At 39.0% G+C, this 26,077-nt stretch overlaps 1 protein-coding gene and 1 pseudogene across 1 annotated transcript in view; both read right to left on the bottom strand.

The window, feature by feature from the left end:
- The window catches only part of DMAC2L (distal membrane arm assembly component 2 like), a 79,582-nt gene that overhangs the window by 42,849 nt on the left and 10,656 nt on the right, over window positions 1-26,077 (bottom strand). The window lies entirely within an intron of this gene.
- The window catches only part of LOC110211663 (transcription factor E2F6 pseudogene), a 29,618-nt pseudogene continuing 10,789 nt past the window's right edge, over window positions 7,249-26,077 (bottom strand).

Raw genomic sequence — 26,077 nt, 5'->3', positions numbered from 1 at the left:
GAAAAAGCTGTCTTTGTTGTTTCCTTGTTATCTGGCTTTTTCCCCTAGCACTTGACTAAAATTGCTGTCTCCAATCTTTTTCTCAGTCCTTTTTTGACCTCTATACAACGTTTGATGCTGTTGACCTTTCCCTTTCTTCTTCTAGATACTCTTTCCTCCTTAAGTCTTCATGGCACTGTTCACTCTTGGGTTTCCTCCTATCTATTTGACCAATCCTCATATGCCTTTGCAGAATTATTCAATTCAGTTCAACAAAGCCTTAAACATCTTCTATCAGCAAGACACAGATGGATGCTAGGGTTGCAAAGACAAAACTGTCTCCCTCCAGGAGCTTACATTTTCCTGGAAGGATATAACATATATACAAATAAGTAAAAATAAAGTATATATAGAGTAAATTCAAGAGAGAGAGAGAGTGTTCTTGACTGAGATCAGAAAAGACCTGTGTAGGAAATGGTACTTGTATTGTGCTTTCAAGGAATATCAGGTCTTCACCCCTTGCCCCAAAGGGAATCTGGCTCCCCTTGTCTACAGGCCCCAGCCCCTCATCTGCCTTTGAAAGCCTTAGCCTACCTTTTAATCTCATTCAGTTACCTTTCAGTTCCTTCATTATCTATTCCCATTGTCTATTCAATCTCTTAGACATTCCAATCTCTGGGAATTCTCACCCTGACCCTTTTCCCAGACCATTTTCCCAGACCCTTCCCTGGTCACCCAAAGCATATAAGATCTACCCTGGCCCTCATTCGGGGCTGAGAATCTCAGGATTAAAAGGCTGAGAACCTCTCATGCCTGCTTGTCTTTATGGGTGTCACCTGGCCCTAAGTGTTTTATCACTAATAAATTTTTCCTCTGGCTGAAAAAGATTTGAGTTGAATTCTTTCAGATAGGGCCTGGTACCACGATCTTGGGGTTCCAGCAGCACCCCAAAACCTCTAGACCTCTTCATCATCACTAATAATAATAAAAGTCAGCATTTATATAGCACTTTCAGCCTAGGTGAGATACAGAGACTAGGGAGAAAGAAAGAAAAAAAGAAAGAAAGAAAGAAAATGAAATTTTGAAGTTTCATTAGGTTGTAGATGAAAAATAAAATGTAAATCATATAAAGATAATTATTTGATGAAATAAAAACCCATGATCCTTTACTTTTAATATAGATATTTTTGATATTTGATAGAAAATAGTTTCACCCATTTTGAAATATTAACTTTATTAATTATTTCCTCCTAACCAAACTTGAATAAGGAGGGACTGGGGAAAGGTTTTATAGTGTTTAAAATAAGACATTTTAATAAATGTTATCTTTATGCCCCTAAACTGCCAGGGTTATCCTGCAAGTAGTGTCATTGAGTTAAGGGGATGACATTGGTCTTTTTCATCTCCAGGTACATTAATGGCTATAATCCCCTGAAGACTGTAGAATCTGAAAATATCCTTATGAGAAGGCTGGCCACCTCACTAACTCCTTGAAGGCCAGTCATATTTTATATGACTGGCTGTTTGTTTGTTTGTTTATTTGTTTATCTATCTATTTATTTATTTTAAAAGGCAGTAGTGGCTAAGTGACTTGTCCAGGATTATACAGGTAGCTAGTAAGTGTCTGAGGTCAGATTTGAACTCAGGTCCTCCTGACTCCAGGGCCAGTGCTCTATCTACTGCACCACCTAGCTGCTCCATGACCTTAGTTCATTAGTTCAGGAATCAAGGATAGGAAGGAGATGAGGGAAGGAATAAACAATTATTAAGTACCTGATATGTACCAGGCATATTATTATCCCTATTTTCCAGCTGAGGAAACTAAAGTAGCCCAAGGTTAAGTGATTTGCCCAGGGGTACACAGTTAGTTCTGGTTGGTAAATGGTGCTCAAGGCTCTATAGTCATGATAAAATTGTAACTCCTCGTTTTTATTTTTAATAGAAATCATTGAGGTTTCTTATAGCTCTTTTCCAAGAATTCCTGCAAGGCTGCTTGTCTCTGATCCAATCAATAAGTAGATTTTTCTGATCAGGGCTGGGGCTCCTAGAATTCATTTGCTTAAATTAAATGGCCTACTCAGGGACAACTTCTCCATCTTGGCCATACTAAAAAGCATCTTGATAGACTTGTACTAAGCTTGTGGTTTAGCTGGTGGGGTATCTCTGGATACATTATTCATCTGTTCTAGGAATGCATCTCCCAGTATTGGGAAGAGGCTGATCTCAGTCATATACAATGGCCCAATCATATATTGTCCACAAGGAGGCAGTGTGGTGCAGGTGAAATAACCCTGGCTTTGGAGTATGGGACCCAGTTTTGAATTCCTGACTTTGACACCTACCATTTGTGTGACCTCAGGAAAGTCACTTGGCCTCTTTAAGACTCAGTTATTTTATCTGTAAAATGAGGAGGCTGGACTAGATGAATGAATAAAAAAAAATTTGTTTTAAAGCTTACTATGTGACCAGCACTGTGCTAAGTAATGGGAATACAAATGAAAAACAAAACAAAACAATCTCTGACCTCAAGGAACTTACATTCTAACTGAAGGGGAATCATATAGATATAAAAAGGCAGCTCAAGCATCTAAAAAAAATGCTAAAAAAAAAGGCTTAAAAAAAATGGACAGTTCATAAAGGTTCCTTTGGGAGCTCAAGAAGACTTTTAATACCACCCTTAGAGTCAAGATTGCTAACCAGCAGATTTCCAGCTCTACCTCCAGCAACAGCAAAGGACTGTGACAGAATATGCCAACTCTTTCCTGGCCCAAAGTCAAGATGAAATCACCCCTGCTCCCTTTTATCCATCAAGGCCTTTAGCTATGGTGAATCTCTCCCTGTTTACTTGCAATGTACCTACTGCACAAAAGGCAATATAGGGAATATGTCCTAATAGTAGGCCTAAAAGTGCTAAGGGTTCAGTGGTAGGGTAGATACCAAGGTCCGAGTGTTCTTAGGATACAGAAACAGGTGAGATGAGAGTGCTTAGGGGTCTGTAGGGTACAAGAGCAGGTCATATGGTAAGGCCTGGACGTTTTTTAGGACACAGTGGTAAGGCAGATGACTGTCCTTCATCTCCCTGGAACGTTTGTAATTGGTGACTCCCAGCCCATATAACTGGTATGAACAGTAATGTTACATGAAGTCTGGGTACCCAAGACAGGAGAAGGGAGAAAAGAAGGCAAGAAGGAAGGGCACCCCTGTTGACAGTTATTCTCATTTAGATGACATCTAAGGACCCTTCCAACTTTAAAACTATGAACTACGAACTTAATCTCTAGCATTTTGGGACAAGGGTTTGGGAGAGAAGAGCACCTTGCATTGTTTCCCCCCTGAGACATATTTTCCTAGGTTCAGACCAAACTGATTTTCTTGATTTTTACCATACCTGGAGCAGCACCAGATTTTTGGGTTCTTGTTGGGTCAGAAGATCCAGAAGGCCCATAGCCTCTTAGTCATATGATCATAGATACAAAACTGGAAGAAACCTCAGAGGAACTCAAAGCCATCTAGTTCAACTCCCTTATTTTACAAATAAAGACACTGTGGTGTAGAGAGGTTAAGTGATTTGTCTGAGGTCATAAAATTGGTGTCAGAGGTAGAATTTGAACTCCAGAGGAGTATCCATGCCACAGTCTACCACAGACAAGGATTAAACAGGTGGACCATAGGGAAGGATGTAAAGAGTGGTTGATCTGAGGATGGATGTGGGAGAAAGAATCATACTGCCCCTTTATCTATAGTGGCAGGAAACCAATCCATTGGAGGCTCTCTGCCTGGGTGAACCATCATGTCACAGCAACAGGATGCCAAATCCAGTACTACTCGGACTGCACTGGCAACTTCTATTACATATCTTTTAATTATACCTTGGTTTAGCATACTTTTAGGGAGTGATAAATATTCCAACCTCCACTCAAGCTGTTACTCTATTGCTAGGCATACCAAAGATACAAACATTCAGTAGGAAAAGGCATATAACTAAAACACAAAGCAACATAAATAACAGGAAAGAGAATTAAGTAAGAAATATTCTTAACATAGACATAAAGCGTGGCAAAATCTTCACATTATAATGTACTTCCTCGAACTTCCCAGCTACAAGGTAGATCACAGTTGCTTTACAATCACAAACTCAGGGGATGTTTGCTTATGCTGTGATCTGTTGCTTGAGGTCTTTCCAATAGGGGAAGACTGAAGAATGGTGACAGCTTGCATCTCAGTTTTATATTCATCCTAATGTTCTAGATGTGAGATTCACAATACATTTTGACCGTGACCATGATCATCCTCCTCCTAGCTGTAGCCTGAATACTTCTATCACTCCAACAGCTCCTTAACTCTCCTGTCCACACCACAGTACACCACTGGCTATGCAGCCCTATCCTAAACCCTCTGCACCTTGTAGAATCTCTTCACCAGAGTGTTTTCCTGATTATATCACTATGCTTCAGGATCATCCATAACCTTTTAAGAAGTGCAGTTAATATGCCCAAAGGGCTACAAAAATGTGCATACCCTTTGACCCAGCAATAGCACTTCTAGGGCTATATCCCAAAGAGATCAAACAAATGGGAAAAGAACCCACATGTACAAAAATATTCATAGCAGCTCTTTTTGTGGTGGCAAAGAATTGGAAATTGAGAGGATGCCCATCAATTGGGGAATGGCTGAGCAAGTTGTGGTATATGAATGTAATGGAATACTATTGTTCCATAAGAAATGATGAACAGGCTGACTTCAGAAAAACCTGGGAAGACTTATATGGTCTGATGCTGAGTGAAATGAGCAGAACCAAGAGGACTCTGTACACAATAGCAGCCACGTTATGCAATGACTAAGATTGTTAAACTGAACCCTTCTCAGCATTACAAGGATCTAAGGCACCTCCAGAGGCCTCAGGATGGAAAATGCTGTCCACATCCAAAGAAAGAACTATGGAAGTCGAATCGCTATCACTTATTTTTACCTTCTGTTGAGTTTTGTTTCATCTTTCTGATGGTTCCTCCTATTGGTTTTAATTTTTACTTACAACTTCACTAATGTGAAAATATGTTTAATGGGTATGTAAATGTAAAGCCTATGTCAGATTGTGCGCCATCTTAGGGAGGGTGGGGGGGAGGAAAAGGGAGAAAAATTTTCAACTCAATAGCATATGGAAAAAAAAACATAAAAAAAGGATGTAAGAAAAAACAGGAAAAAAAAAGCGCAGTTAAGAAAATTTCCCCCAGTGGCCTCTTACTTCTGAGCATATTCCCTTTGTGCAATAGGTACATTGCAGATAAACAGGGAGAGATTCACCACAACTTAAGGCCTTGATGGATAAAAGGGAGCAGGGGTGATTTCATCTTGACTTTGGGCCAGGAAAGAGTTGGCATATTCTGTCACAGTCTTTTGCCGTTGATAGAGATAGAGCCAGAAATCTGCTGGTTAGCTATCTTGACTCTAAGGGTGGTATTAAAAGTCTTCTTGAGCTCCTAAAGGAACCTTTATAAACTGTCCATTTTTTCTGTGAGATTCCTTTTCCTGTGAGACTACCTTGCAGGTAGCCTGCCCTACTTGTTGGAATTCCACACAGACTGTGTCAACTCAGACCATAACTAATCCAGAGAAACCAAGAAATTCAAAGGCCATTTAGTTCAACCTATATGTAAACAAGAATCTTTCTTACTATACCATCAACAGCAGCCATATTGCCCTGGGGTTGAAGATCTCCAATCGACTGCCTTTCCTATGCCATCCAGTCCATTTTTGGCTCTCTGATTAGAACTTTTTTCCTCACAATAAGCCTGAATTTGCTTCTTTCTGACTCCCACCATTGTTTCTAGATCTGCTATCTGGGACCAGGCAGAACAAGTATGATTCCTGACATGACAGGGCAGCCCTACAAATAGATGAACAATGAATGTGTCCCTGCTTAAACATCCTCAGTCTCATGGTTCTCATGGGCATATTCTACAGTTTTTTCTCCATTCTGGTCAACTTCTGGATATGCTCTGGCTTTCTGTGTGGTGTTCCAGATAACTCCACGTGTGGTCACAGAGTAGAGAAGAACCATTACTTCTCCCATTCCACTGAACACAGCCTAGGACAACATTAGCTTTATGGTTGCAATGTCACACTGCAGACTCATGACTTGTCCACTAAAGGACTCAGATCATTTTCATAGGAACTGTTATTGAGCCATATCTTCCCCATCCACTACTTGTGATGCTGAATTTCTGAACCCATGTAGAACTTTATATTTATTCCTAATAAATTTCACTTTATTTTATTTGGCCCATCATTCCAGCCTATCCAGATCTTTTTTGGATTCTCATATGTCACATATGCCTCCAAATTTTATTTCCTTTTCAAATTTCATTCTCTTTTTTTAGGCAATTGGGGTTAATTTTCTTTTCTTTTCTTTTTTTTAGGCAATTGGGGTTAGTTTTCTTCAAATTTGACAAGCATGCCATTTATATCTTAATATATGTCATAGATAAATATGGAACAGTACAGGGTCAAAGACAGCTCCTGGGGATATTCTTATAGCAACTATCCTGTGAGTTCACATTGATCCATTAATAGATACTTTTTGGATCTGTTCATTCAACCAGTTTGAAATCTACCCAACTGAACTCCCTATTTAATAAAAACTGCTTGGAAAACTGGAAAGCAGTCTGGCAGAAATGAGTCTTAGACCAATAACTTATGTCATGTATATGTATATGCATACACATTTTTATAAATTTCACATTTACATTCTATTTTTTGTTTTACAGGGTGAAAATTTGATGTATGCTTCATATCTTTCATGAGTTACTTACCCATTATGCAGATATATACAAGGATATTCACATTGTTTTATCGTGTATATCTTTAGTGACCCAGATATATCTGAAACAGCTAAATGCAAAAAACACAAATAGTACTTACCTGATTTAAAACATGATTTCACTTGGTACCTATATATTATTCATTGAAAAGAAAGGAGTTAATGACATACTATGTTCTTCAATTTCAGATTAGTCCAAGTGTTTTAGTACTAATAAACTTGGGTTCTTATAAAGATAAAATGTTTTTACGAAATTTTTTCAGTAGGGAAAATTCTTGCTTTACATATACAAATACCAAATTACAGTTTCATAATTATTTATAAACTGAATCATTTCCCACAGTAAATTTGTATAACTGCATACAAGAGAACTACTAAAACTACTGGCCTTAATGTTGGTGTGAAACTGGATACAGAAATCCTCTTTAGCTGATTTTTTTTTTGAGTCTGAGCTAGAAACCAAAATATTCCAGAGTTTCAACATTCAAGACAATCCAGGTGGTTTTCCCACTTGATTCACTCTGCTATATATTTCTTTCTTGATCAGGGTGAACTACAGACTTGCTTTCAGATAAAGCAATCACTATGTCTTCCAATACTTTGGTACTTGTGTTATCTTGTTTCACTTCACACAAATAAACATTAATAGATCCCTTTGTGCTTTTTATATGTATTGTTATATAGTCTTTTTTAGGATTTTGCACTTGCAATTTGGTTTCTTCTAGAGCCTTCACTACAATAACAACCTGTTCATGGAAAGCTTGAATGCTATGGATATCTTACAAGTCACATAAGCCAATCTTTCATTTTCTTTGTCATCTATTAGTTCAAACAGCTGCTGAGCACAGTCCTCAATTAACTCATCCAAATACTTTTCCACTGCATTAAATCGGTAAGTTCATCTTTTATTTTCTTTTGCTGGGGTACCTTTCTTCTAGTACTACCAGATGCTGTTCACTGAATATGGTTCTTATATCTGTTTTGAATGAAGGCAATTCCATTTAATATTTTGGTGATTCTATACACTCTTCGTTTCTGTACTCCCAATGTAGATTGTAAGCTTCTTGAGGGGAAGGACTTTCTATTGCTTCTTTTTGTAGTACTTGATGTATACATTTTTATTGATTGACATATTGCTGCAACTTCATTTAAGTTAAGAACACCAGGAGTAAATTTGATGAACTCCACAAATTTATGAGTTAAATAAACCAAATATACATCATAATGAGGCTTTGCCAGTCTTAGTGCGTTTCTCATCGTCATATATTGTAATGCTCTTTATAAATTAATCTTTATTTTTAATGGGAGCAGGTTCTCCATGTGGACCAGCGGGAGGGGGAATCAATGAACTCCAACTACTTCTAGAGAGCTTTGGTGTCCACAGGTCAGAATCTCTAGCCTTCCATGAGCCACTCCTTGTTCCATCCTAGTGGATATATGATCTTACTATTAAAGATTACACAGTGAAAAAGTTAGAAAAGAAGCAGAACAAACCTTTCACAGCTATGGGTAGGAGATGTATTCATAATCAAACAAGCAATAGAGATAGAATAGGTAATAGCAATACAAAAGATACTATAGATAATTTTGATTAAAGGAAACTGAAAAGCTTCTGCACAAATAAAATTAATGCATCTAAGATGAGAACGAAAGCAGCTGAGTGGGAAAACAACTTTGATCCAAATTTCTCAAATAAGAGTTTGATATCCAAGCTAAATAGACATATCTATAGGTATATGTAAAACCAAAAAAAGCTCTTAGAGAAATGATCAAAGGATAGGAACAAAGAGTTTCCAAAAGAATTGTAAACTATTAACAAACACAAGAAAAACTGCTCTAAAATAACTAATGGTAATGATGATAATAATAGAAATGCAAATCAAAACAACCTTGAAGTTTCATCTTATGTGCAGCAAATTGTTGAAAGTTGTTAAAGGTGAGAATAGTTAATAATGAATGGGTTATGGGAAGATAAATACACCAATGCATTGATGGTAGAGCTATGAATGAGTATAACTACTTTGGAAAGCAATTTGGAATCATGTAAATAAAGGAACTAAATAAAGTAACTGTATAAATGATGAGTATGATTAGTATAGAGAAACATGGAAAGATTTACATTATCTGACACAAACTGAAGTAAGCAGGGCCAAGAAAACAACATATATAATTACTTCAACAATGTAAATGGAAAGAACCATAAAATAATCAAAAGTGAATGGTATGAAATTACAAAGAACAAGTATGGTCCCAAAAAAGAAATACGAGAAGACACCCCAACTCCACACCTTTGTAGAACTGAGCTGTCCACAAGTGTGGAACACTATATATATTTTCAGAATTTTTTCATGTATTAACCAGTGGTACTGATTTTTTTAACTTCTTTTTCTTTTAAAAAATATTTACTACATGGAATGACTGTCTGGGAGGGATAAGGGGGTGGAATACTGGGAATAATTCTGGTGATATAAAATTATTTTTAAAATAAAAATTTGTCATATATTTCGATGTCATTTATTTTAGTAAATATAACAAACTGGTTTTGAAAAAAAGGCAAAATCCAGTAGTTTCAGAAATGTATTTTAGACAATGAAAAATCTCACCATGTTCCTACATATAGGAACCAGAAAACATCTACAATTGTTGAGGTGTTGTGGAACACATATTTCTATGTATATGGCATACTTGACAGGATCCACTCAGCTCAAGGTAAAGCCTCTGAGAGCACATTGCTTAAAGAAGTGTTGGTTTTGGCCCTCCCCAGCTGGACAGAGCCAAGATGGCAGAGTAAAGGCAGGGAATCACCTGAGCTTTCCCTCAAATCCCTCTAAATACCTTTATTTTTTAAAATTGATTTATTTAGATTTACCAACAATTACTTCCATATGCTTTTGAATTTAAAATTTTTCTCCCCCTTCCTCCCCACCACCCTCCCGAAGATGGTGCACAATCTGATATAGGCTATACATATACATTCCTATTAAACATATTTTCACATTAGTGATGCTGTAAGTAAGAATTAGAACCAATAGGAGGAACCATCAGAAAGAGGGAACAAACCTCAACAGAAGAGAAAAAAAAATAGCAAAGAGTATGCCTCGATCTACATTAAAACTCCATAGTTATTTCTTCTTTGTGGATAGCATTTTCCATCATGAGGCCTTTGAAGATGTCTTAGATCCTTGTATGGCTGAGAATGGTCAGGTTTATCAATATTAGTCATCGCACAACGTGTCTGTTACTGTGTAAAACATTCTCTTGGTTCTGCTCACTTCACTCAGCATCAGACCATACAAGTCTTTCCAGGTTTTTCTGACTAGAACTTTTTTTTTTTGCTAGGCAATGGGGTTAAGTGACTTGCCCAGGGTCACACAGCCAGTAAGTGTTATGTGTCTGAGGTCAGATTTGAACTTAGGTCCTCCTAAATCCAGGGTGGGTGCTCTATCCACTGCGCCACCTAGCTGCCCTTTCCATGTTTTTCTGAAATCAGCCTGTTCATCATTTCTCATAGCACAATAGTATTCTATTACATTCATATACCACATCTTTTTCAGCCATTCCCCAACTGATGGGCATCCTCTCAATTTCCAATTCTTTGCCACCACAAAAAGAACTCCTATAAATAATTTTGTACATGTGGGTCCTTTTCCCATTTGTATGTAAATACCTTTAAATAATGACTCTAAACAAATTCTAGAGTGGTAGAACCCACAAAAAGACAATGAAATAATTTTCCAGCAGAAGAAAACTTACAAGGTTGTCAGGAAAGGTCTGTTGCACCAGGGTGAGAGAGGAGTGCAGTCCAGTGCAGACCAGGCCCCAGCAAACCAGGAGCAGGCCTTGGACAACTGAATCAGTAGCAGCAAAAGTGGTTTCCAGACCTCAGCCCACAGATGGTAAGAGGATCTGACAATGAATCAAAAGGAGATTTACAGGGGTCCCTTTGCTGGTACCAGGAGCAGGACTGTGTTGCACTGCCTATACTTGGATCTGGGTGTGAGCTGAGTGTGATGGTATGATTATCTACAAAAATAAAATTAAAGGATAAGAAAGAAAAATTCACTGGGAGAAGGGGACAGGGAGAGGTAGAATGGGATAAATTATCTGACACAAAAGATGCCTGAAAGAGATTTTACGGGGGAGGGAGAAATGGAGGAAGAGGGGAGGGGAACACATGAACTCTATGGTCATTGGGATTGGCTCAAAGAGGGAATAATATACACATTTAGTTGAATGTAGAAATCTATCTTCCCATACAGGAAAGTAGGAAGGGAAGGGGGGTTAAGAGAAGGTGGAGGTGGGCAGCAGGGGGAGCTTATAGAAGGGAGGGCAGTTTGAGGGAGGCAAAAGTCAGAAGCAAAACACTTTTGAGAATGGACAGGGTAAAAGGAGAGAGAGTAGGATAAATGGGGAAAAGAGGATGGAGGGAAATACATAGTTGGTAATTGCTATTGTGAAAAAAATTTTTACAGTGAGTTTCTTTGATAAAGACTTCATTTCTCAAACATATAGAAAACTGAGTCAAATTTATAGAAATAAGAGCCATTCCTCAACTGATAAATGGTCAAAGGATGTGAACAGGCAGTTTTCAGACAAAGTAATCAAAACTATCTATAATCATATAAAAATGCTCTAAATTGCTATTGATGAGAGAAATGCAAATTAAAACAACTCTGAGCTAAATACCTCATACCTGTCATATTGGCTAATGTGACAGAAAAGGAAAGTGACAAATTTTGGTGGGGTTGTGGAAAAATAAAAATGCTAATGTACTATTGGTGAAGTTATATACTGATTCAACCATTTGGTAGAGCAATTTGGAACAATGCCCAAAGGACTATAAAACTATGCATATCCTTTGACCAAGAAATACCACTACTAGGTCTGTATCCCAAAGAAATAAAAAACAAGAAGGAAAAGGACCTATGTGTACAAAAATATTTATAGCTGCTCTTCTAGTGGTAGCAAAGAATTGGAAATTGAGGGGATGTCCATCAGTTGGGGAATAGCTGAACAAGTTGCATATGATTGTGATGGAATAGTATTGTGCTTTAAGAAATGATAGATATGATGGTTTCAGAAAAACCTGGAGAGACTTACATGAGCTGATGCAAAGTGAAATGAGCAGAACCAGGGGAACATTGTACATAGTAACAGCATTATTATATGATGATCTACTATGAATAGCTTAGCTCTTCTCAGAAATACAATGATCCAAGACAATTCTGTAGGACTTGTGATTAAAGGTGCTGTTCATCTCTAGAGAAAGAACTGGTAGAGCCTGAATGCAGATCAAAGATGCTTTTTCTTTACTTTCTTTTTCTTTTTTTTTTTGTCTGTTTTCTTTCACAGAATGACTTGCATGGAAATGTGTTTTGCATGACTACACATGTATAACCTGTGTCAAATTGCTTGCCTTCTCAATGAGGGGGGAAAAAAGGGATGGAGGGAGAGAATTTGGAACTCAAAATTTTGGGGAAAAAGGATGTTAAAACTGTTTTTACCTGTAATTGGGGAAAAATAATATATTAAATAAGAAAAAAAGAAGTATTGGTTTTTCCAGGAATCAAGAAGTCTGGACTACATCTTACTACTTCCAAAGAAATCTACAACCCGAGCATTTTAATTGCACCTTAAGGAACACTTTAAGGACCCAACACCCTGAAGTGAAGGCCCAGGGGAATCTACATGAGCCATTTCAAGTGCATGTATACAGAGCTATTGAGAATTATGAAGAAAGCTTTACTTTATACCCTTTGATGTTTAAGTTAGAACTATGTTTGCTTACTGAGTTATGCTTTGGAACTTTCAAAGATAGATAATGATGTGGAGACTCAAAACCAGTATGTCTCTCAGACAAAAGATAGGCTGAAGGAAATTTACTACTTGGCTGCCCTCAGCTCAGAAATTCAGCCCTGAAAGAAACGTGTGATGATAATGATACTCAAGTTCATCGTCCAGATTTTCAGTAAAATGATAGAGAAATGTTGAGGTACTAAGCAAGAGAAAGATTGAGCAACTTAACAGGCTACAAAATAGCTACAGAGAGTCTAGATTAGGACCTTACCCAGACTATACCACATCCCTTTCTTGCCTCTGCATGGGTTCATAGGACTTCTTGGCAAGCATAAGGAAATCCGATGGAGAATCAGATATGAGGACTCTAAAAAAAGCCTGCTCACAATTTGCAGAGAGACTATCAGGGGTAAATAGTAAATTGGAAGACAATGATGTAAATGATGAAGAAACTGAGTGTTGGTATCCCCTGTCTGGGAAGTAAACCGAGTCTATACAGGGAATCTCTATTCAGACCAGTATGGATAAGACCATTCTTTCCCTGCCTAATACTCCACCTGTGGAGCCCCCTATGCAGGAATGTGCTAGACCCAGCTTGTAGGGAGAGCCAATTATTAAATTTTCATTGTGAATATACCTCAGAAATCAGCAAATGCTACAAATCAGGACTTGATTTATTATTTTATTGTCTAGACTTAAGGAAGTGATGAAGACAATTTTAATAATGCAGATTAAACTTAAAAGTGTGTCCTGGATACATCCCCACCCCCACCCCAAGCTGGTTATGAAACATTTTCCAGCATACCCCTGGCCCTTAGGCAACACAGGGTAAACCTAGACCTTGGAGAATGTTAGTCTACCTGGACTACCCACAAACTCAGGAAGTTACAGTAGAAGTTTCAGGCCAATCAATTCATTGATCAAGCTTACTTATGATGCTTTAGGAGAAACAGAAGTAGTTACCCACATAGTCATATGATGTTTATTGTTGAAGTACTTGTGATAATGCTTTGTATGTAACTGCAACATGTTATATGTTGTGTGTGACCTATGTCATATACATTCTTTGTTGTGTATGGAAGAATATGTAAATATTTTCTTGCTGTTTTGTTTCTTTCCTATATATGCTAGTATGTAATGTTATACATGCATTATGTTTCTGCATTTGGTCACAATGCCTCACTTTGTGGGGGCATCCTATGTGATGCTATACATTATGTATTTCATTAAACTTGTGCCCTTATTATATTACATGTGCTATGTATTGTAGTCTAACATAGTACTATATGTGCTATGTTTGTATATATGTTTATATATGTTTGTATGCACTAGTATGAATTATATATATTAATGTACATTGTATTTTATAGTTGGTATAATTCTCTTTTGTGTATGCTATATGCTAGTTTATAATGTTTGTGATATATATTCATAGATGCTCATGTTCCCCTAGGTGATTTAGAGGCAAATTATTCACTGGTTGGAGAATGTAATAATAGATAAATGCTGGGCTGGGAGTATGGGTCCATTCCAGAAAGCTTTGGAGTTGGGAAAGGATTAAAAAACCCCCAACAACTCCAAAGGAATGGGTAATTTTGAACTGTGACTAAGCTGAGCACAAAAGAGGATATTGGAAAAATGGTGGCTATAATTTCTTCCTTTCCTGCAGGCTTTTTGGGTGGGGCAACAAGACCCTGTAGAGCCCCAAACTAAACAAATGCACATGAAAAATGCTGGGGATTGAGGAGCCTAGATGGTGGCTGCTGGAATGAGCAGAGATGGTGGTTGCTGGATGATGAAACTGGATGCTACACAGCCCACACTGCTTTGGAGAGACTTCATAAGAAGAACTCCATGTTCCTGTACCATACCCACACACTGGACACTGATGCATTGGAAGGTTTTGACTGCAAACAGAAAAGCTCCCTTTGGGAGTAGTCAGTAAAATTAAGTTTCCAGTTGTGGGTGTGCCTGCAGATGAGGGAGGTTCTGCCCAGTCTGAGAAGAGTCATGCAGGCTGGACAAAATGCTTGTGATGGATATATTGATGCTAAGTATTTTAGTCATTTCTCAAATTCTGATTTAAGTTTTATATATGTCCATGACTTAAAAATTAATTGATGGAGCACAAAGCCAGTAATGATTTTTACATCAGCAAACTAAATTTTTGGAATTCTCTTCAGTTTTTGACAGTGATCATAGACTAACAATAGAGCTAACAATCTGATATTTTAAAAATGAGATACAAAATATAATCATTACATAAATCATGGATGTGAATCATCAACATCTGTGAATCTACTTGAAGCTACTCTATCCTCAAAACCTTCACAATGGCCCAGACCTAAGACTCTTTATTTCCTCATGTAATGTAGATTGTACAAAATATGTGCAGATATTCCTGGCCCACTGCTGGATGACCATGACAGAATTCTGGGACTGGATTCTGGTTATGTGTGGTTCAGAGCTAAAGGAATCATAATTTGAAATGTCAGAGTCCCAATAATGGGCTATTGAGACAAAGATGCTGATGACTCTGGCTGCTCAAGAGGGCCCCTCTGACTCTTTCATTCTGACTGTGATGTGTGTGGACTGTTTAAAGCTATTTCCTAGGAAGAGCTGTGATTGTCCTTATATCCCACTTGAACTCCATGTAGCTTTGACCACATGTACTGAGCAAGTAAGTCTGAGCCTGGATTTAGGCTGCCTCTTTTGTGTTTTGTTTCCTGGGCAGATGACCAAACAATAAGATCCAGATGAATGTTTCCAAGCTTGGAAATGACACTATGAGTTCAGCAGCAGTGTCCACAGGGAATGGTGGCATCAGCGTCTATTGGAGTGGTTCGCTGAGGCAAAAATAGGAGTGGTTGACTGGAAGCAGCTGAGAGAGAAGTTCAGAAGGGGTCTGGATTTGGAGTGGAGTGATAATTTATTGCCAAGGTGAAATGTAAAATGCCTGATTATCAGTCTTACAAATCTGCTTTATGTACTGATAGGATTAAATATTAGCCTCCCAACAGATTACAATTAGTTAAAAGTTAAATTACTGAATCCTGTTTAATTCATTCTGATAATTTGTGTTTCTGAGTATCCTGACTTTAGCATTCCTTTTTGTTTCTAGGAATAAATTCTCGTTCCCATATCTGCTTCATATTGCACATATATATATATATATATATATATATATATATATATATATATATACTCACATATTTGCTTTTGCCCTTAGGTCACCAAGAAGCTTTAGTCCCCTGAAAGAATTAAGTCTCAAAGAGCCTGCATGAGATCAGGTACTTAGTAAAAGCTAGTGTGGTCTATATGGCAGGGACCCTAGAAGATATTGCTTCTACCATACCTCACCCCTTGGTAAAATCCTAAGGTCTTTTAGAGCAGTGGTAGCAAACTCAAGGGGTGCCACTAATCCACATATAAGTGCACCTGCAGGCTGCATGTTGACAGTTTTAAAATGTAATGTTTTATTGTATTGTTATTTATTTTGTTAAATATTTCCTAATTATATTTTAATTTGGTTTGGGCTACACTTGGGAGTACTCTGGGCTGCACTCACGGCCACATAGGTAACACTTCTTTTCTAGCTCCCTTCCATTATTACACAACTTTGACCAAGTGAGCAAGGAGCCAGGAATAGGCAGCACTAGAGAAGACACAAGAAAACCAGGACCACAACAAAAAGCAAGCAGTGGGATAGTCCTCAGAAGAAGCACTATATCAGAAGGAATGTGAAAGAGAATGAAGGCCAGCAAGAAATCTCAAGCTTCACCTACCATATTTCACCACATAATCATTGTACCCTGTTTTTTCAGTCCAAAAATTGTTTTATAACCTTCCATTGGGTAATCATCACAAGGTATAATTCTGTTTGTCATGCTGCTTAAAAGGTAAACAGAGCAGCAATGTATTCACCAGTGGCATATGGATATGCATTTATCTTTCATGCATTGCAAACTGCAAGCCTAGAATTCTTAGTACACATGCACTGTCAATATATGGTTTGTTTAGAGCACTGCAGTACTAAAGGTATTGTCTGTCACTCAACCCAATGAAGAGCTGTAGGTGCAAGGGGAGCAGGTGGAAAGCAATGAGTACGTCACATGATATGGTAAGACTTGCGTCTTCCCAGTTTTAATTTGTAGTCATGAGTATTTGATGCATCCTAATTTTGCATCAAAGACATTGTAGTAATAAATTATTTTTAAGTAATACCAGCACAATTTTTTTTTAAAAAAGCCTCACATAATGGTGGCATCTCACTTTTTTGTAAAAAAAAATTGTCATAAAATTTGTGATGATTATATGGTGAAATATGGTGCTCTCTTCAGAAGAACCAAATCCAGAATATGCTAGAGGGTGGGGAATGTTGGTATAATTCATCATGAATCCCTGTATAATGATACAAAGTGGTGATGATCAGTAGGAGTAGCACAGAAACAGAAGAGTTACAGAGTAAATGATGACACTTCCAACGTGATCACCAACACTTGTTATAGGTCAGTATCCTCTGTGGTAAAGTAGCTAAAAGTTCATTACATTCTTGTATGCAGCCTATCGCAGTGCCAGGACCACCTCCTCCTCAGTATTCCCAAGTCCTCCATCCAGGACCTCCTCCATCCCAAGGGTTCCATGGGAAGAGGGTAATGCCAAATCTTTGCTTCATTGGAAGTCTCTGCTGAGTGGCTGTCCTCTTCTTCCATGGGGGGTTGGGTAAAGACCCTCACCTTCATTCACTGATGCAGCATTGCCACCAAGTCAGCTAGGGGGTCCTCTTTTTTCAGGTAAATATACATTTGCCATAGTAAACCATAAATTGTTCCACCTCTGCTATGTCATTAGAGAACAAGTAACTTTTCTATAATATCACAATTTTGGCCCCCTAATACCTTTCTTGGAAGGAACTGTCCAAACTGTCTAGGGAGAAAAAAGACTTGCCAACTGAGGATAACTTGAGCCATTTCATCAGAAGGCATGAAGTTTTCTGAAGGGCCAGGGACCTCAGCAAACTTGGAGCAGGCCTTGTGGGGCTGAATCACAGGTAGCTGTGGTGGTTTCCAGACTTCTCAACTCCCAAACACCAAAGACAACTTATCAGGCCAGTGAGAAAGGTCTGTGACTGTGGTGAGAGAGGAGCTCAATCTGGGCCCAGTTCTGGCACAGCCCTGGGGCAGTAGCTACTTCTGGAGCTCTCAAACCACAGACAGAGGGGGTATTGGGTGGCTGATCAGAGGGGGATTGCAGGGATCTCTTTGCTGGTGCTGAGGCAGGATTCTATTGCTTTGCCCATGCTTGGATCTGGATTTCAGTCCTGGGTGGCAATCCTGGGGTGAGGAGAAGTGCTGGCATGGTGGAGCTTGTGGCAGTGGTGAAGAGAGAATACTCCTCAGAGTTCCAGGGCAGAAAAGAGTGCTTGTGATCACTCATAGACCAAAGCCCAGGCCAGGAAAGGAGTAAACACCTTGCCTTTGATCATACCACCTTGAAAGAACCAAAAACTTACAGGTCCCTAGAAGCATCTCTGAAAACAGCTGCACAAAACCCCTGAAGCTTGGGACCATACATTCTCCACAATGGAAGCAGACCCCTACCTTAACAAAGAGTTTAAAACTCAAGTAATTGGCTGGGAACATGACCAAACAGTGCAAAAAAAGTCAGACCATAGAATCTTACTTTGGTAACAAGGAAGATCAAAACATACCATCAGAAGAAGACAACAAAGTCAAAGCTCCTACATCCAAAGCCTCCAAGAAAAATATGAATTTGTCCCAGGCCATGGAAGAGCTGAAAAAGGATTTTGAGAAGCAAGTAAGGGAAGCAGAGGAAAAACTAGAAAGAGAAATGAGAGTGATGCAAGAAAATCATGAAAAACAAGTCAACAGTTTGCTAAAGGAGACCCAAAAAAATACTGAAGAAAATAACACCTTAAAAAAATAGACTAACTCAAATGGCAAAAGAGGTCCAAAAAGCCAATGAGGAGAAGAATATCTTAAAAAGCAGAATTGGCCAAATGGAAAAGGAGGTTCAAAAGCTCACTGAAGAAAATACTTCCTCAAAAATTAGAAAGGAGCAAATGGAAGGTAATGACTCTACGAGAAATCAAGACATTATAAAACAAAACCAAAAGAAAGAAAAAATAGAAGACAATGTGAAATATCTCATTGGAAAAACAACTGACCTGGAAAATAGATCTAGGAGAGATAACTTAAAAATTATTGGCATACCTGAAAGCCATAATCAAAAAAAGAGCCTAGACATCATCTTTCAAGAAATTGTCAAGGAAAACTGCCCTGATATAGTAGAACCAGAGGGCAAAATAGAAATTGAAAGAATCCACAGATCTCCTCCTGAAAGAGATCCCCAAAGGAAAACTCCTAGGAATACTGTAGCCAAATTCCAGAGTTCCCAGGTCAAGGAGAAAATACTACAAGCTGCCAGAAGGGAAACAGTTCAAGTACTGTGGAAACACAATCAGGATAACACAAGATTTAGCAGCTTCTACATTAAAGCAACTTAATATAGGTTGTACATGTGCAGTTATGCAAAACACTTCCATAGTAGACGTGGTGTGAAAAACTAACTCTGTTTCCCTTAATCCTATCCTGCCCTCCCATTTATTCTATTCTTTCTTTTGACCCTGTCCCTCCTCAGAAGTATTTACTTCTGATTACCCTCTTTCCTACTCTGCCCTCCTCTCTATCATCCCCCTGCTCTCTTGTACCCTTCTCACCCTATTTTCCTGTAGGGTAAGACAGATTTCTATATCCAATTGAATGTGTATGTTATTCTCTCCTTAAGCCAAATCCTCTGAGAATAAGATTCCCTCATTCCCTCTCACCTTCCCCTGTTTCCCCTCCACTTTGAGAGACTTTTGGTTTTTTTTTTTGTGAGATAATTTACCCCATTCTACCTCTCCCTTTCTTCTTCTCCAAGTATCATCCTCTCTCATCCCTTAATTTTATTCTCCAGATATGACCCCTTAATATCTATACATACATATAATTTTTTTCCTTCAACTTCCCTAATACTGACAAAGTTCTCATGAGTTACAAATATCATCTTTCCATGCAGGAATGTAAACAGTTCAATCTTAATAAGTCTCTTATGATTTCTCTTTCCTGTTTACCTCTTTATGTTCCACTTGAGTCCTGTATTTGAAAGTCAGATTTTCTATTCAGCTCTGGTCTTTTCATCAGGAATGCTTGAAAGTCCTCTATTTCACTGAATGACCATTTTTTCCCCTGAAGGATTATACTCAGTTTTGCTGGGTAGGTGATTCTTGGTTGTAATCCTATCTCCTTTGCCCTCTGGAATATTATATTCCATGCCCTGTGGTCCTTTAATGTAGAAGCTGCTAAATCTTGTGTTATCCTGATTGTGTTTCCACAGTACTTGAACTGTTTCCTTCTGGCAGCTTGTAGTATTTTCTCCTTGACCTGGGAACTCTGGAATTTGGCTACAGTATTCCTAGGAGTTTTCCTTTGGGGATCTCTTTCAGGAGGAGATCTGTGGATTCTTTCAATTTCTATTTTGCCCTCTGGTTCTACTATATCAGGGCAGTTTTCCTTGATAATTTCTTGAAAGATGATGTCTAGGCTCTTTTTTTGATCATGGCTTTCAGATAGTCCAATAATTTTTAATTCTCTCCCTGGATCTATTTTCCAGGTCAGTTGTTTTTCCAATGAGATATTTCACATTGTTTCTATTTTTCATTCTTTTGGATTTTTTATAATGTCTTGATTTCTCATAAGTCATACCTTCCATTGCTCTTTCTAATTTTTAAGGAAGTATTTTCTTCAGTAAGCTTTTGGACTTCCTTTTCCATTTGGCCAATTCTGCTTTTAGGGATATTCTTCTCCTCATTGGCTTTTTGGACCTCTTTTGCCATTTGGTTAGGCTATTTTTTAAGGTGTTATTTTCTTCAGTATTTTTTTGGGTCTCCTTTAGCAAGCTGTTGACTTGTTTTTCATGATTTTCTTGCATCACTCTCATTTCTCTTCAGTTTTTCCTCTGCTTCCCTTACTTGCTTCTCAAAATCGTTTTTGAGCTCTTCCAAGGCCTGGGAGTGATTCATATTTTTCTTAGAGGCTTTGGATGTAGGAGCTTTGACTTTGTTGTCTTCTGGTTGTGTATTTTGATCTTCTTTGTCCCCAAAGTAACATAATATAGTCTGACTCTTTTTGCGCTGCTTGTTCATGATCCTGGCCAATTACTTGAGTTTTAAACTCTTTGTTAAGGTAAGAGTCTGCTTCCAATGTGGAGAATGTACTGTCCCAAGCTTCAGGGGTTTGTACAGCTGTTTTCAGAGATACTTGTAGGTACCTGTAAATTTTCAGTTCTCTCAAGGTGGTATGATAAGGGGCGAGGTGTGTTCTCCTTTCCTGGTCTATGACCACAAGTATTCCTTTCTGTCCTGTAACTGTGGGAGGGGTTTCTCTGCACAGCCACTACAAGCTCCATCACACCAGCGTTCCTCCTCACCCTAAGACTGCTGCCCAGAATTGTGACCCAGATCCAAACAGGGGCAAAGCAAGAGATTCCTGCCTCAGCACTCGCAAAGAGATCCATGCAATCCCTCTCTGATCAGCCACTGGATTCCCCCTCAGTCTGTGGGCCGGAAGCTCGGGAAGCAGCTCCCCCCCCCCTTTTGGGGAATGAAGCTGAGACCCCACCTTCCTTTCTCAGCTCCGACAGAAACAGACTTTTCCCACTGACCTTCTAAGTTGTCGTTGGCATTAATTGGTTGAGGAGTCTGGAAACCTCCACAGCTGCCCACATTCAGTCCTCTGAGGCCTGCTCCAGGTTTGCTGTGGCCTGAGAGCCCACACCGGATATGCCTTTCTGATCAATCATCCAGGTTGTCTTGGGCTGGAAATTTGTTTCACTCTGTCTTTTTGTGGGTTCTGCTGCTTCAGAATTTGTTTCGAGCCATTTTTTATGAGTATTTGGAGGGGTTTGGGGGACAGCTTAAGCAAGTCAATGCTTTCACTCCGCCATCTTGGCTCCATCCCCCCATTTATTTCAAATAATAGACATGCTCTGTACCCTACCTATCTTGTTAGGAGGAACATTACCTAGCTCATAACAGTCAACCTTGGACAAAGAGTAAAGTGTAATCCTTCCTTATCTCTTCAGTAGCAATTTGGGCCTATTAATAAATGAGCAGTTGCTTTTCAAAAATGAGGTAGTGAGGGGCTGATTTGTGGCATTGCAGCTCTAGAAGTCTAATGATTGTTGGGTAGTGCCTACCAAAAGATCTACTCAGCCTAGTCTATAGACAGTCTTCCAAAAGCATTGGCCCCATGGGGTCATAAAGGCCTAGGGAGAAAAGACTGATGAATGGCCCATTTTAGGTCTTTCTGTTATTTGCTCCATTGGAAGGGGACAGACTTTTGGATTAAAAGGCCACCAGGGTACCTAGGTGGAGAAGCTGGCTCTCCAAAACAAAGAATCCAGTAAGCCTCTGGGTTTCCTTTTTATGAAGTACCTATTGTTTGCTCTTGACTGTGTCCAGTATCATCTGGATTCTTCCCAACCATGGTATTCATCAATGCTTTACTAAATGGACCAGATTCTGGATTTTATCCATTGTTCCCCACATAGGCTACTTTAAAATTTAAAACCCTCTGTTTTATCTGGTCTAGTCAACATTATGTCATTATTATTGTGGTTGACATCAATGACCTCAGGAATTGGGGTCTCTTAGGCCTCTGCTCACAAGATTATGATGGTATGAGGGAGTATTTGAGTAGCCTTGGAGAAGGATGTTGAAAGTATACTGGATTTCTTCCCAGGTGAAAGTGAGCTGCTTCTGACTAGTCTCAAATCACAAGAATAGAGAAAAAAGCATTAGTGAGATCAACTTCCTCATACCACTCACCCAGGGTCTGAATTAAGTAACCTAAGTTAAGTAACTAAGTTAAGTAAGTTAAATTAGTCTACCATATTAAGCATGTAAAGAATGGTCTGGGGCAGCTAGGTGGCATAGTGGATAGAGAATTGGCCCTGGAGTCAGGAGGACCTGAGTTCAAATCCAGCCTCAGACATATAACACTTACCAGCTGTGTGACTGTGGGCAAGTCACTTAGCCCCATTGCCTAGCACAAAGCAAAAAAGAAAAGAAAAAAAGAATGGTCGCAGCATTTGTAGGCTACTAGGTGCCATCTGCCATCCTTACTGGCCACAGAGTTGTGGTAAGGAGAGCTAATATAGCAAAGTACTTTAGCCTTTTTCATCTTCATCAGTAGTAAGGAAATCACTTTCAGCCCTCACAAGACCCAGCATTATTTGTTTTTAGCTACACAGGAGGCACAGGCAACTCCAAAGGTTTCCATTTGACTTCATGCCACAACAACTGGCATAGTTTGCTAAAGGCATATATAGGCATCAATTCCCAGGAGCTAATAATGTCTCTTTTCTGTAATCTGCTCTCCAAAACTTCCCATGGAACCTCTGAGGATCTTGTAGTAATACGAACCTGGCTCCTAGTGTCTAGAATCCTAAACCTATCTCTTTTAACCTATCTTTGCTTGCAGACCACCATTGGTGAGCCAGCTGCAATAGGAATTCATCTTTATGGGGTCAGGTATGCACAACTTTTTATCTTAGCTATATATAAAAGGACAAATAATGGTCCCCATAAGAGACCTGTAATTGATTTATCTGACTTTGCAAAAGTAAACCATCTGTGAGCTCCTTAAACTGATAGAAATCTGCTACAGTGAAGGAGTCCAAATTGGCTCTACTAGACTACACCCTTAGGAGACATGGGTCTAGTGACTCATCGGGCTGCTTTTTAAACTATAACTTTTCAAGTTCTTTGGTGGTGAAAACTTACCTATTCTCTTATTCTACTGTGGAGGTAGTAATAGCCCAAGGCTCTCTTACTACTAGGGTAGATTTCCAGCAATCCTTACATCCATTCCCATTGTGGAATTTAATTCATTTTCTAATGTGACCTCTGGGTCCCTTGACCCATCAGCACTGTCCCTTTTATTTGTGCTATTATTAAGTTCATCACTTGTCCCTCAGCCTCAGATCTGTATTGTCTTTCAATCATTTCAGTTGTGTCCAAGTCATCATGACCCCATTTTGGATGGTAATTGAGCAAGTGGGAGCTGAAATGGGGGACCAAGATAGAACCCTGGGGGACACCCATAGTTAGTGATAATGTGATAATGAAATGGATGAAGAACCAACAATGGATATTGAAAAGGAATGGTTGGAAAGAACTAGGAGAGAGCAATAAGAGGCAGACACAGAGACAGAGAAGGGCACGGATAGAGGGTGAGAGAGAATCTACGAGAAGGTGATCATCCTTGTTGATAATTTCAAATACTTTTGAAATGTCAAGAAGAATGAGGATTGAGAAGAAGCCATTAAATATGGCAATTAAATGATTACTGATAACTTTGGAGAAAGTAGTTTCAGTTAGATGATAGTTTGAAGCCAGAGTAAGGCAGGTTTAGAAGACAGCAAGAGAAGAGGAAGTGGAGGCACATCACATGGATAGATTTTTTTAAGGAGTTTACCTGAGAAGAGTAGGAGAGATATAGGACACTAATTAGAATGAACGTTTCGATTGTGTGGTTTTTTCAAAGATGGGAGAGACATGGGCATGTCTATAGGCAGCAGGGAAGAAGTTAGTAGATAGAGGGAGATTGGAGGTAAGAGAAAATGGCCTGATAGTGGGGATAATCCACTGAAGGAGACAGAAGATGATGGGATTAAGGTTCATGTGACCTTGGAAAGAAGGTCATAGGAACTGAATAGGTTGAGGAACTGGGAAATTAAGGTATTTGTGGAGCACAAGTATATATGCTGAAGTTCCTTATTATGAGGTCAGGAGTCGGGTGTTGTTTCTCTCCTGTATTTGACATGACAGTATGACAGTGTCAAAGGAGGAGTTTCTGACTACTTTTGTACTGACTTTTGTGCTTAGGCCACCAGACAGCCATTAAGAATTCAGGATGGGGGCAGCTAGGTGGCGCAGTGGATAGAGCACCGGCCCTGGATTCAGGAGGACCTGAGTTCAAATCTGGTCTCAGACACATCACACTTACTAGCTGTGTGACCCTGGGCAAGTCACTGAACCCCATTGCCTAACAAAAAAAAAAGAATTCAGGATGGTTTTAATACCTTTTTTAGGTAAAAACTAGTTTAGCATATATGAGTAAGGGCCCCAGATAAGGCTAGCCCATCCTATGTTGCAAGGCTTTAGGAAAAACTAGCACAGCCTAGACTTCAGGAACCCTAGTTAACATTGCTCATACAAAATTCCCCCAATTTGCCTGATAATGTATGCAGACTCCTGTTATTTCAGGCCATTTGTGGTGGCTCCAGTAATATGGAACAGGGGGCTCCAGCAAGGCTGGGAAGGTAGAAATAGGTGAGAAATAATAAATTGTGAATTAGTCTACTTCTGCCAACCCTAGGGATAGTTCTCTGTTCCAGAAGTTCCTTGGTCAGCTACTTTCTTTTCTTCTGTAGGATCCAAGGAAAGGCTCACTTGCTTCCCTTTCCACTGCCAACATGTTGATCCCAGCCAAGATTTTTCTTCTCCCCTGACCCACTACAGAATAGAACACCTAGTCTGTATTCCTGACTTCATTATAGATGTCTGTCAGCAGCAAAACCTCTTTGGTCCTTTTTTTGTTCTCTCTTCTTACTTAACACAGAAGAATTCAAGCACTAAAGAGGATTTTCTTAGTAATCTAATCACCATGGATGATAACATTATAACTATGAGAAAAGGTGTTCCAAGTTCCAAACAATGGATTTATGAAAAAATTTCTGGAGCATAACTTGAGGACTTCTTGTACTTTGAAAGATATCACGAGAAATATTTTTAGCTTTCTGCTCAGTGCCTTGCACAAAGTAGGGCCATGGCTTGAATGAATGGTCAGAGCTGGAAGGAACCTTAACTATCATCTAGTTCGGTCACCTCATTTTATGGATGCAGGCACTGTGACTCAGATCCAGAAATTAACAATGGCTTCCCTAAGAATACATACTGAGTCAGGGGCAGGGATAGATTAAAAATCAATCTCTGGATTTATAGTCCTGTGCTCTTTCCATTTCCCCACATAGCTGTGTTTCCCTTTCAAGGCTGTCTTTGATATTAATTCCAACTAGATTTCATCCATTTTAAAATGTTAAAGGATGAAGGGGCTGCCTTAAACAGCATGATTTGCCCCCAGAAGATGTGAATTCTTTCACTTCCAAATTTGGAATTGAGAAGTTGAAACTTGACCTTTTATCTCCATTGCCTACTGCCTGGAATTACATTCTTAAGCAATGTACTCCAACAAAATTCCACCATAAACTATGGAATTTGTTGAAAAATTGTTTTAATCTGTGTAAACCACAGCCCATTTATCTAATAGCTGGGCTCACACCAACTGAGTTCAATTCTGAAGGCTTCCAAATAATTATCTCCATATGAGTACCTTGTTTGTGGAGCCATTAAAGAAAGCA

The sequence above is a fragment of the Phascolarctos cinereus genome, unplaced genomic scaffold (assembly GCF_003287225.1).
Source record: "Phascolarctos cinereus isolate Bilbo 61053 unplaced genomic scaffold, phaCin_HiC Scaffold_2;HRSCAF=192, whole genome shotgun sequence".
In the NCBI taxonomy this organism is placed as follows: Eukaryota; Metazoa; Chordata; class Mammalia; order Diprotodontia; family Phascolarctidae; genus Phascolarctos; species Phascolarctos cinereus.
Note: the sequence above shows the minus strand (reverse complement) of the source record. Positions and strands in the feature narration are given on the sequence as shown.